The 12,312-nt window shown below is 38.8% G+C and overlaps 1 protein-coding gene and 1 pseudogene across 1 annotated transcript in view; both read right to left on the bottom strand.

Annotated features, from left to right (window-relative positions):
* Positions 1 to 12,312, bottom strand: part of CUNH11orf49 (chromosome unknown C11orf49 homolog) — a 182,928-nt gene that overhangs the window by 143,688 nt on the left and 26,928 nt on the right. The window lies entirely within an intron of this gene.
* On the bottom strand, positions 5,715 to 5,837 carry LOC118016365 (annotated as a pseudogene).

The raw sequence follows: 12,312 nt of genomic DNA, 5'->3' as shown, positions 1-12,312 counted from the left end.
AATATTATTGACTGTATTCCCTATGCTGTACTTTTCATGGAGCCCAGTAATTTTTAACAAGTACCCTTCATGCTTCTTATGTACCTGGAAGTTTAAGAATCACTGGTTTAGACCTTGGGCTTTAGAGTTCAGAGAGACCATAGTTCCATTCTCAGCCCTACCAATTCCTAACTGTGTGACTTTGAGCAAATGACCCTCCAAGCCTATTTCCTCACTGTAAAATGTGGATAATAATACTATTACTATTCATAATAATAATATTAGTAGTTCCTACATCATAGGGTTATGAGAGTTGAATCAGATAATACATGTAAAATACTACAGTCCCTGGTTTGCTTGATAATATAAATTCTTAAGAGCCTATCTCAAAGGTCTATTGGGGGTTTACTTCAATAAACAACATAGGCTAGAGTTACCATTATAACATGTGTTCAACAAATGCTTGTTCCCTTTCCCTGAATTTTATCTTTAGGCACAACAATGATATCCTGGCACACTTCACATAGAAACTTCCAATTCAGTATTTCCATTTACCATCCAAAAATTTAAAAACAAACAAATTTAAAAAAAAACCAAACTTTTCTTCTGGAGCAGTGAGAACAAAAAACCTCGTAAGTAATGAATATCTTGTCAAAAAGCAATTCCCAAAGTTGTTACCAAGATGGACATTTGTCTCTTTTATAGTTTCATCCCTCAGGAAAATATGGAGGAATTACCTAAAATTTATAAAAAATAGGTACTTCAAGGTACCTTGAGGTGGCTCAGTTGGTTAAGCATCCAACTCTTGATTTCAGCTCAGATCATGATCTCAGGTCATGATCTCAGACTGAGCCCTGTGTCAGGCTCTGCACTGGGCATGGAGCCTGCTTGGGATTCTCTCTCCCTCTCCTTCTGCCCCTCCCCCACCTCTAAAAAAAATAGGTACTTCAAAAAAACATTCCTGAAGTCCTGGCAGTCTAGTGAAAGTTAAAAAGCAAGTAAGTTTATCTACCCACGCTGTACTCAGGGGAGTTTTCATTTGACAATGGTAACCTAAGGTTTCACCACGTTTGCATGGGCCTAAAGTCCAGATGAATGACATGTTTACATTCTGCAACTTATTCTGTCAATATGAGTGCTTCCCAAAGCTAACAAGTATCAATGCACTGCAAACATTCTCTAGCCTCCCACCCCCCGAAAAGAGGTGAAAATAAAGTTAGTGCTTCAGAAACAGTTCACCCAACTGGAAAACTTTCTTCAAGAAATGGCCGGGGCGCCTGGGTGGCTCAGTCGTTAAGCATCTGCCTTTGGCTCAGGTCATGATCCCAGGGTCCTGGGATCGAGCCCTGCATCGGGCTCCCTGCTCCGCGGGAAGCCTGCTTCTCCCTCTCCTATTCCCCCTGCTTGTATTCCCTCTCTCGCTGTGTTTCTCTCTGTCAAATAAATAAATAAAATCTTAAAAAAAAAAAAAAAAAAAAAAAAAGAAATGGCCAAAACTGAGAATGAAGAGATAACACATGCCAATTTCTGGCATTCATTGTTTTATACTTTAATATATATTAAATCGGGAAGAAAATGGCCAAACTCACATTAGAATCAGCGACACTGTCACCTCTGTATTCTCCTTCCCTTTTTCCACCCACTTATTCTGGTCTTACAAAAAGATTCCTTCCGGGGCACCTGGGTGGCTCAGTTGGGTAAGCGTCTGCCTTCCACTCAGGTCATGATCCTGGGGTCCTGGGATTGAGCCCTGTGTTGGGCTTCCTGCTCAGCAGGAAGTCTACTTCTCCCTCTCCCTCTGCTCCCTACCTCGCTCTTGTGCTCTTTCTCACTCTCTCTCTCAAATAAATAAAAATCTTAAAAAAAAAAAAGTTTCCTTCCTTGGACTAGATGGACTTTCTTTGACTTAGATCTACCTAAGGCTAGTACAGGATTGGAGTGTTTTGGATTTTGGTTTTGATTTGATGGTGGAAATGAAAGAGCTCCACTTAGTTGCAAATCCTGCTGCTTCTCCTCCCTGACTTCAGGGACTAAATGTCAATGTGAAGGCCCTTTAAGGGAGAAATATTTTCAGTGCAATTGGAATCAAAGTACTTTTGTCCTCCTGGGGGTGGGAAAGAGGAGAAATTTTCTGGAAAGCGACTTTGCACCAAAAAAAGGTTGGGGCATAGGGAGAGAAAGAAAGCAAGGAAGAAAAAAAAAGGACTATGTTTAACATTCATCTACCAATCTGATGTTTATAGAGTTTAATAGTATTACACATAATAATGGTAACAATTTGAAGCACCTGTGCAACTTAGTGAACAATATGCCAGATACTGTACTCGTTGTCTTAACATGCATTATTTTAGTCTTTGCCACAATCCTATGACACATACATATTTTGCGTACCTCCATTTACAAAGGGGAGAACGAGATTTATAGAATTAAAGTAGTTTGCTCAAGATCACACAGCCAAGCTAGTGAAAGGAAAAGCCAAGACTCAAACCAAGAACCCATGCTCCTAACACTATACCACACTGCCTCATCATTAACATTTTGTGTAATCAGTTTTCCAGTAAATATGATCTTTATTCTACATAGAGCACAAAGGCAGGGGCATATGTTGATAGTAAAATCATCTGAGAAATGTGGTCCATTTGTGTCTGTGTGAACGTGTGTGTGTGCGCGCACGCGCATGGGAACATCTTGTCCCCACCTGCATGGGTGTGTATGCCAATCAGCATTTTGTGTGAAGTTAGAATTTGTCATCGAATTTCAAAGTTTCTTATAAAGAACCACTCTACCACAAAGTATTCACCAGCCCCCATTCCTCGTTCACAATGTGAAAACAGAAAGCCCTGCTGCCCTTTTTATTTGTGGGTGAAGGCAAGCAGCTAAGAAGAGCCAGAAAAGGCAGGGAAAAGTTCCTCCCTGCAGAGAATTTCCCACAAGCCAAGTTCGAAGAGCTCTCTCTAACCACTATTCTCTGGTGGTTTCCTTCACCTGCAGCTCTTATCAGTCCAATGTTCTCTCTGTGGGCACCACCCAACCCTGGAAAATCCTTGCAGTTTATCAAACTTCAATGAGACAGAAGTTCAAAGCTCTTGTCTGGCAATAAAACATGGAGAGTGTCATTTTATATTATTTTTTAAATGCAAAGGAATAGGCTTTAATTTATGTGAATGATTAAAGTATAAAAACAGCACACCTGCACCCCCGAGGGCAAAGATATCTGGGCACCTTAGCTGCCCTCCTTGGAAAAGAAAAAACGTGTCAGATTGCCTTTTCTTCTGCTGCTTTGCCGTGATTCTTACAACAAGCCCAGGGTTAACTTCTCTAACATGTACCAATAGGCTCTATTGTTCTGAAATCCACATGAAGGCCCAAGGTCCCTGTCTTGCTCAGATAGCATTGCTTCTGAGATAAGCACTTATAATTTCAACATGCTACATTGAAAAATCGAAGTGAAGTATAAGTAACACGTATGATCGTTATATGAACCTCTCAAATAAAGGCAATGTGGATCAGAAACTTCTTGGTTCTGTGTAATGGCCTCCTGCTGATTGCTTAATCTCTGTATACCACAGTCACTCCTGCTATAAAATGGGTATGATACTAGGAATGATATGACTAATAATAAACTACTTCTTTGGAAAATATTTGGTATATACAAAAAGTAACACATCAATGATTATATTATTATTGCTACATACTGATTCTACAGATTAAAATGACACAGCAATTTTTTGCAATGGTTAAGAACATGGGCTCTGAATTCAGGTTGACCTGGATTTGATTTCTAGCTCTGGCACTTACTAACGGTGTAACTTTAAGCAAGTTACCTCATCTTTCTGCCGTTTTCTATAAAATTGGGGAATAGTACCTACCACCTAAGCTTGTAGTGGGAATTAAATAAAATAATTTATGTAATAATCTTGACATAGTGCTTGGCACAGAGTTAAGTATGCAATAAATATTAGCGATGATTTTTATTATTGTTGTTATTACTACAGTTATTACTATGTACCACCCCCCGACATTGCAAAACTCAGAAGACAGTAGGTTTTCTTTTTTTTTTTAAGATTTTATTTATTTATTTGAGACAGAGAGAATGAGAGACAGAGAGCATGAGAGGGAGGAGGGTCAGAGGGAGAAGCAGACTCCCTGCCGAGCAGGGAGCCCGATGCAGGACTCGATCCCGGGACTCCAGGATCATGACCTGAGCCGAAGGCAGTCGCTTAACCAACTGAGCCACCCAGGCGCCCCAGACAGTAGGTTTTCAACACTAATAAACCACCAAGCAACCAACTTACTATAGCCCCCCACTCCCTTATTTAAAGTTCTGCTCATCCAACCAAGGATATTTACAGATTATCTTCAAGGACTCCTGGGCTATATAAACCTTACACGTACAATAATATACATAAGCATATGCCCATTTCAGCTATAACCTTTAAACTTGTAGGAAACATTCACTTATTAACTGCTAATTACTCAGGAGGCTCTAATTTACATGGGGAAAGTCCAGAACTATTTCTTTTCAACTCTCTTCCCAAGCATAAATACCATCAAAGTATTAGCTTGTTTGTTTTGCAATCAAATAAAGGGTCCCGTTTGGAAATTATTGCTGGAGGGGCCTAGAATTTCCACCTACATTAATTAGACCATTCATTTTATTATTATTATTTAATACAGAGTCCCTATACTAGAATAAACAAGTCTCACTAGAAAAATATTCATATGAATTACTACGTGATATTAATAGACACATAGAAGAGCAACAGCACTGTAAGTGAAAAGCATAATATATACATATATTCAACTTTAAATCTCGCTTTTTCCTTCCTTGCCAGACTCCTTCTGAGACATATTTTAGTCTTTGAAGCCTCTTGAAATTCAGATCCTGGCTGGCACAAACGTTGAATTAAATTAAGGCTGTTCTCTGAGATAAGAAAAGTAACCCTGTTAACCAAACAACTTGACATGTAAACTGTTTAGAAGTTTCAAGTTCAAGATCATTTATAGGGCGCCTGGGTGGCTCAGTTGGTTGAGCGGCGACTGCCTTCGGCTCAGGTCATGATCCTGGAGTCCCGGGATCGAGTCCCACATCAGGCTCCCTGCTCAGCAGGGAGTCTGCTTCTCCCTCTGACCCTCCCCCCTCTCATGTGTTCTCTCTCTCTCAAGTAAATAAATAAAATCTAAAAAAAAAAAAAGATCATTTATAAATCACTAACATGAATTGATTTGATTTGATCTTTTGAAGTACAAATAGATAGCTTACTGGTTTAAAAAGTTAATAGACCTCTAAAATTAATTATTTACATCCTCCATTTTTACTCGTATGTCCTGATCCAGGGAGATGGCATATTCTGGTGAAATATTTTATCACCCATAGAAGACCATCTTTGATCTTAGACCACACTAGGCCAATTTCCTCTGACCAAAGGAGATGGGAAATGAGGAAAACCAGCACATGTAATCCTTATACAACTCAATGAGGTAAGTAATAGACTTTTTTGAAGCTCAGAGAGGTTAAGGAATCTGCTAAAATCTTAATAAATGGCTGATCTAGGATTTAAACTTAGATTTTACTCCAGAGCCTATGTCCTTCCACTGTAACCTACAACCTCTCAAAAACAAAAACAAAAGCAAAACATAATAAGAAAAATCCAAAACCCTACAATGTGTCCCATTTTATACTGTATTATCTAGAAATTTCTGGCTATCCATGTAAATACTAGAAAAGAAGCTTAAATTGGTAAATCAGGTTAAAAGTATTTATATGATTTAAATTGCAAAAAAATGTTTATTTCTATTAGCAATAATCGTGCCTCGGATAAACCTCATTGGCTACGACACTGCCGCTGTGCAAAGCTAAAAAAATGTTTATTTCTAATTACACATGTACTTATTTTTAAAGATTCAAACAGTACAGAAAAAGTTAAAAACCAATCCCAGTTCCCATTGGTAACAGTTGTCAGTTTGGTATGCATACTTTAAAAAATATAGAAATATGTAATTTGTGAGCTTGGTTTAGTTTTGTTTTTAAATAAATGACATATACTTTTTTCTTAACCTTGCTTTTTTCACTCAACCATGTCTGGAGATCTTTTCTAAAACGATATGGAACCAACTTACCCTTGCAGTATTTCTCAATGGCAAATATTTCTCTATCGATAAATAGGCTGTTTCCATACTTTCATTATAGCAAACCTTGCTGTGTTGAACATTCTTATACATGTTTCCCTGTGCATATGTGGAAGAGTTTTTCTATGGAATTGGCATGCCATAGGACGCACACATCTTCATGGGTTTTTTTCCAGTTTTATTAAGAAATAATTGACAAACATCATCGTATAAGTTTAAGGCATACAGCATGACGGTTTGATTTACATATATTGTGAAATGATTATCACAATAGGTTCTGCTAACATTCACCATATAGATAAAATAAAAAAGAAAAGAAAGAAGAAAAAACATTTTTCTCCTTGTGATGAGAACTCTTAGGATTTACTCTCTTAATCACTTTCCCATGTATCATATAGCAGTGGTAACCACAGTCATTATGCTATAGGTTACCTTCCCAGTATTCATTTATCTTATAACTGGAAATCCGCACCCTGCCTCTCCAGCAGCTTCCTCTAATTTCCTCTCCCCCTCCGCCTCTGGCAACCACATGTCTGATCTTTTCTTCAGTGAGTTTGGGTTTTTGTTTGTTGTTTGTTTTTAGATGGCATATGTAAGTGAAATCAAACAGTATCTTTCTCTGACTTATTTCACTTAGCATAATGCCTTCAAGATCCATCCATGTAGTTACAAATGGTAGGATTTCCTCAATTTTTGTGGCTGAATAACATTCCATTATATATACACACCACAACTTCTTTATCCATTCATCCATCGATGGACACTTAGGTTGTTACCATGTTTTGACTATTGTAAATGATACTGCAGTGAACATTGGGGTGCAGAAATCTTTTAGATTAGTGTTTTCATTTCCTTTGGATATATTCCCAGAAGTGGAATTGCTGGATCATATGGTAGTTCTATTTTCAATTTTTTGAAGATCCTCCATACTGTCTTCCATAGTGGCTATACCAGTTTACAATCCCACCAGCAGTGCACAAGGGTTCCCTTTTTTCCATATCTTCATGTCTACTTAGATATACACAATTGCTTCACGAACGGTTATTCCAATTTACTCTTCCCAGCCATAAGAATATCTGTTTTCACTATTCTTGGTCTAAGACTTTGTAATTTTGCCAATTTAACAGCTATAAAATAGCTTTTCACTGTTGTTTTAATTTTAGTCTTCTTAAGTACAAATAAAGTTAAGCATATTTTCATGTTTATTTGTATTTCTTCTGTGAATAATCTGCTAGTATCCTTTGCCCATTTTCCTCTCTGGTTCTTTTTTCTTCTCCTTGATTTGTAGGTTTTTTTCTAATTCTATATATTTTGCAAATATATATATCTACCTTATGGCTTTTCTCTTAATTTGTTTGTGGTATCTTTCATTGTACAGACATCTTAACTGTTGATACAGTCAAAAGTATTTTACTGTGGCTTTTGTGCTTTGTGTATAGTTCAGACAGGCCCTCTCCACTCCAAGTGTATAAACCTATTATCTTATATTTTTTTCTAGTATGATCTTTACTTTAAGTAATTGTGTCCTTTATCAAATCATGAATTCACAATTAACATAGTGAGCATAATATAAAAAGAAATTTAAAACTTAGAGAAAAATAAAGTAAAAGTGTTAACCCTAAATCAGGCCTCTTCAAACATTAACTAGCTCCAAATATAAAACAGCTGTGCGTCAAGTTTAACTTTGGGTGCCCAGAAAAAATTGTAAGTGAATCACACATTGCATATGAATATCCTGATAAACATCCTTGATATAAATGTAGGAAGCTTCCCTCCTTCAATAGCTCTTGATCATTACAGGGTTTGCTTATGGTAGTTAAACCTATAAATATAGGGACGCCTGGGTGGCTCAGTCGTTAAGCGTCTGCCTTCGGCTCAGGTCATGATCTCGGGGTCCTGGGGTTGAGTCCCACATCGGGCTCCTTGCTCAGTGAGGAGCCTGCTTCTCCCTCTCCCTCTGCTGCTCCCCCTGCTTGTGCTCTCTCTCTCTCTGACAAATAAATAAAAATCTTAAAAAAAAAAAAAACCCTATAAATATAATAATAACAACAGCTAACATTTATTAAGCTCTCTGTGCAAGACAGCCTTCTAAGCATTTTACGGGCATTAATTCATTTAATTCTCACAACAGACTTATGAGATGGGTACTTTTCTTTTATCTCCATCCTACAGATGAAAAAAAAGGAAGACTCAGATATGTAATTTACCTAAATGTTAATGGTCTGGTGAGTAGCAGAGACAGGATTTGAATCCAGGCCTAGGTCAGGACTGCACTATATCACAGCCCTTAGAGAGCTATGCCATGGGGTGCCTGGGTGGCTCAGTTGGTTAAGTGTCTGCCTTCATCTCAGGTCATGATCCCGGGGTCCTGGGATCGAGCCCTGCATCTGGCTCCCTGCTCGGTGGGGGAGTCTGCCTCTCCCTCTCCCACCACCCCTCCCCCTGCTTGTGCTCTCTTTAGCTCTCAAATAAATAAATAAATAAAATCTTAAAAAAAAAGCTATGCCACATGACATATGTCAAGTGGACATTTCTAAGGACAGAGTTACAAATTAAGGAAAGCTCTTTTACATTAATAGTTAATTATAAAACAGACGAAACTAATCCAATGCATTTGGGCATCCAAGCCACCACATTGCTGCTACACAGCTAGTCAAACTCAAATACTAAAAGACACGCTGAGGGCAAACAAAGCATTACACATATGTTAACATCACCTGTGGCAACCAGAAAACAAGAGGTCACTAAAGATCTTTATGCCAAGTGGAGGACGAAAAACTAAAGCCTACTTCCCTCCACCAGTGGGGATCTTGTACAAGTTTACAGCTGGACAAAGGTGTGTGCTTTGACATTCAAACATTTGCTAGTCAGCCATTCATCCTTCCTTCTTCCCTTCTTCCTCAAACTGGTGATTTTTGATATTTTGGGGATATCGATGAAGGCTAAGTACTTAAATCCTATTGCTTCAGTATTTCTAGTCTAAATCTCATAATATAAAATTAGTAGGTTGGAGGGGCGCCTGGATGGCTCAGTCAGTTGGGCATCTGCCTTCGGCTCAGGTCATGGTCCCGGGATGCTGGGATCGAGCCCCACGTCGGGCTCTCTGCTCGGGGGGAGGCCTGCTCCTCCCTCTGCCTGCCTGTGTGCTCTCTCTCTCTCTGTGTCAAATAATAAATAAATAAAAATCTTAAAAAAAAAAAAACAAAAAAAAGAATTAGTAGGTTGGAGTTTTGTAATTTCAAGTGCCAGAAGCTACAGAAAAAAAAAATTTTTTTTAAGGAGGTTTTTACAGAGATCCAAACTTAAAGCACTCAGCTAGCTGACCATAACAAAATGTACTCCCTGAATGTCAGAGAAATCCGAAGTGGCACTGAAGTGTCCCACAGTTACAATCTATGCGACACATGAAGAGCCAAGTAATAACTGTCATTACAATAGCTTTGCAAAAATAGTCACTCATAGAGCAGCATTGTTATCAATTCAACTCCATAAACAGTCATAGAACTATTTTCCAGAAGGCACCACAGGTTAAATAAAACCCAAAAATTGACAAACATGGAGTAAATCAAGTGCCACTCCTAATGTCATGTCAGGTAGGGAAGTATTAAAGTTACAAGGCAAGGGGCGCCATCAGTTAAGCATCTGACTCCTGGTTTCACCTCAGGTTGTGATCTCAGGGTTGTGAGATCGAGCCCCATGTCAGGCTCCAAGCTCAGCACGGAGTCTGCTTGAGGTTCTCTCTCCTTTTCCCTCTGCCCCTCCTGCTCGTGCTCTCTCTCTCTAAAATAAATAAATAAATCTTAGAAGAAATTTAAGCTATAAGGCGAAAATTAATTGTGCTATATAGTCATCAAAAGTTGTAGCCTTTGGGGAAAACCATGCCTTTACAAATTATTAGCAATTATATTCGGTAATATGCAATTAACTATGAATATACAGATTAGTGGTATTAATACAACAAGGTGCTAATGCAGTACCTTATCAATTACTTGTCATTTTATATTCAAACCATTTCACAAAAATTAACAACTCATATAATACTAACAGGACCTCATTTAGTTTAATGGCAGAAAGATACAGAAGTGAGTTCTAATTTAAAGTAGCTGAAAACTCTCAGGCTTAGAATTCCTGATCCTCTCCCTTCTGTTTGATACTGCCTCTGTATGAAGGTGAGGATTCTCTTTCAACCATGAAGTCTCACTTGTCAAATTCCCACTCAGAACTATGTCTACACCCTGCTTATGGGATATGGCTGTAATAATGCCCAATAATCCCTTTGAGTGTCTATTTTTGTTATGAAAGTAAAGATGCTATGTAGTTATTTATAGATGCTCCAGAGGTCTAGGCCAAAGTGCACAAAAGTGATGGGGTGAATGACTGGAACAGCATAGGCTAGACTGGCCCTAATTTAGATTACACAGAAAACTCATGCTAACACTTACCATATCATCTAAATCACCAGTGTCAAACACCAAAATACCATATAAAAATATACTTTGGGATCTATTTTATCAAACCAACATAATTTTTGACTCCTCACTCACGGCTACATTGCAATGTCCAAGCCTACCTTTCCTGCCAGGCTCAAGTCAAATGCCACCTTCTTCACGAAGCTTTCCCTGATTCTCTCCTACCCAGAAGCAATCTTTCTTTTCCTGAACTCCCTAAACACCTATTTTAAATATCCCCAATGGCACTTTCTACCTTGATACAGAGTTATTTCTGTTATACATGTGTTATCTTCTTTGTTAGACTTCCGACTCCTTACAGACTGTTACCATGACATTTATCTTTTATCCCCTTTAACACTCAGGACCATTCGATGTCTTCCACATACCATTCAAATATTTACTGAATGAATACATAAACTGTATCACTATTTATACACTGTGGTGCTATTCTTTATTCAACTCAACCACTTCAGGATTGTGCCTCCCAGGTGGGAAACACTAAGTACCAAAACACATTCTGCTACAATATTAGGGTTCTTACAGGAAGCCACTTTTGTCCCGTTCTCAGCCCCTCTTTCTGTTGCCCTTTTACTGCTCCTTCCCTCTATTCCAATAAGAAAGCATTTGCTCCTTCCATTGTTACTAAGGGCCTCATTATGTTCAAGGTAAAGTGAAAAAATGCATTCGATGCAATTACCAGTTCCTCACAAATTTGGGGGCTACTTGTCATTTCAACATCCAAGACTTGAATAAAAGAAAGTCCAAATTCTTTTCACTCCTAAGAACTATTTTCTTTTTTCTTTTTAGACAAAATGGAAGCACACAGCACAGGAAGCAGTCCTCAGTAAGCCACCGTTCATAAACAGCTTTGCTGAAAGCGTAACAAAGGTTCTGTTGTGCTCTCGCATGGCAGGGCCCGTAAGCAGCAGGGGCAGATGAACTCTACGAAACAAAGGTTCTGTCTTCATGCAAATGTTTGCATTAATAAAAAATGAAGAAAAAGATATAGAAAATGCAGGCTAGCTGGACATAATAGGTCTCTAAACGGGAGGTTTTCACATTTTTCAGGCGGAGTCAGCAGGTCTTTTAAAAACTTTGTCATTCTGAACATTTCACAGACATCACAAGAAAGACATGCAAATAACAGAAGCAAATCAAAGGACATCCCGCTGCTCTGCTGGCGCCTCCCTCATCCATGCCTGGTTTGTCATTTTCTGCTAACCCTAGAGCTGGCTGCTGTTTTGTTGAGGAATGGAGTCCCTAGCTCATGTGGTAGTGCTCAGCCAGCTGGCCCCCGCCCTGATGACATTACAATGCAAGCCATGTACTACCGCTCAGGGCCACGTGCTGCCAGGCAACCAGTCCAACGTGGGTTTTTTACACACCCGCTGGCAAATCTGCATGGGAAAGAACCTCTAAACTGACCACTTAATAAGATATGATCTTCTTAAGTGTGAACATCACTGAGTAGTTCTCTGCAGACGGACTTACTGAGGACCAGATATACAAAATCTAAAACCTGTGAGGGGAGAGGTTTACCTACGATGCGCCAAGCACTGTTTTATGTGTTCAACCTGCCTTGTCTCATTTTATCCTCACAACCACCAGTTAGGGTAGATACTTATTAGCCCCATTTTACAGCTGAGGAAACTGAGCTTTACTGAAGTTATATACTTGCCCAAGGTCACACAGCTAATAATGGCAAGCCAAGACTCAAAGCTGCCTGATGGCAAATTCTGTTTCCTTCTATACA

The sequence above is a fragment of the Mirounga leonina genome, unplaced genomic scaffold (assembly GCF_011800145.1).
Source record: "Mirounga leonina isolate KUSES-001 unplaced genomic scaffold, KU_Mleo_1.0 Mir_166, whole genome shotgun sequence".
NCBI classification, from domain to species: domain Eukaryota; kingdom Metazoa; phylum Chordata; class Mammalia; order Carnivora; family Phocidae; genus Mirounga; species Mirounga leonina.
Note: the sequence above shows the minus strand (reverse complement) of the source record. Positions and strands in the feature narration are given on the sequence as shown.